The following is a 912-nucleotide window of genomic DNA, read 5'->3' as shown; positions in this document are numbered from 1 at the left end:
ACACAGGTACAGCCTCACACCAAGATAACATTCCGCAGATCATCTAATTTCCTTTCACGTCAAGCCAATGTGAGGAATTTGCTTCATCAGATAAATCAAGGCGCATCTCCCTCGCTAATTAGTATACCTGTCCACTGACGACTACCGCACCTGTTGCGGCTCCACACAACGGTATGTCCCTTTAGTAATCTCTCTCTCTCTCGTCTCTCTCTCTCTCTCTCTCTCTCTCTCTCTCTCTCTCTCTCTCTCTCTCTCTCTCTCTCTCTCTCTCTCTCTCTCTCTCTCTCTTTCTCTCTCTCTCATATGTGTCCCAGATTCTCCTCTGAAGAAGATGAGAATAGCTGAGGAGCATGACATGGACACGCTCATGTCATGCTCATGTCATGCTCATGACCCAGCAGAAGTAAGAGTAATAATTATTAACTCATCATATTATAATAATACTTATAATAATAACTGTTGTAATTTATAATTATTACTCTTTCTCCTGCTGGGTCGTGAAGGAAGCGGGCCTCGGGGTGAAAGAGGGCTGCTCTTGAGGTTATCTTGAGTTGGCCGGTCCTCGACCAGGCCTCCACCCCCAGGAAAGCAGCCCGTGACAGCTGACTAACACCCAGGTACCAATTTTACTGCTAGGTAACAGGGGCATAGGGTGAAAGAAACTCTGCCCATTGTTTGTCGCCGGCGCCTGGGATCGAACCCAGGACCACAGGATCACAAGTCCAGCGTGCTGTCCGCTCGGCTAACCGGCCCCCTGTGACGATCTCTTTCAGGAACCCGTGGGTGCGGGACCGGGCCGTCCACCTCCTGGGGCTCGTGCGGCCCCCCAGGCCCTGCTTCAGGAGGCTGGGTCGGTCTTGCCCTTGCTGGGGGGCTCTTCTCCAACCCAACAGGGCCTCGTAGCCTGGTGGA

This window comes from Procambarus clarkii, chromosome 53 (assembly GCF_040958095.1).
Source record: "Procambarus clarkii isolate CNS0578487 chromosome 53, FALCON_Pclarkii_2.0, whole genome shotgun sequence".
In the NCBI taxonomy this organism is placed as follows: Eukaryota; Metazoa; Arthropoda; class Malacostraca; order Decapoda; family Cambaridae; genus Procambarus; species Procambarus clarkii.
Note: the sequence above shows the minus strand (reverse complement) of the source record.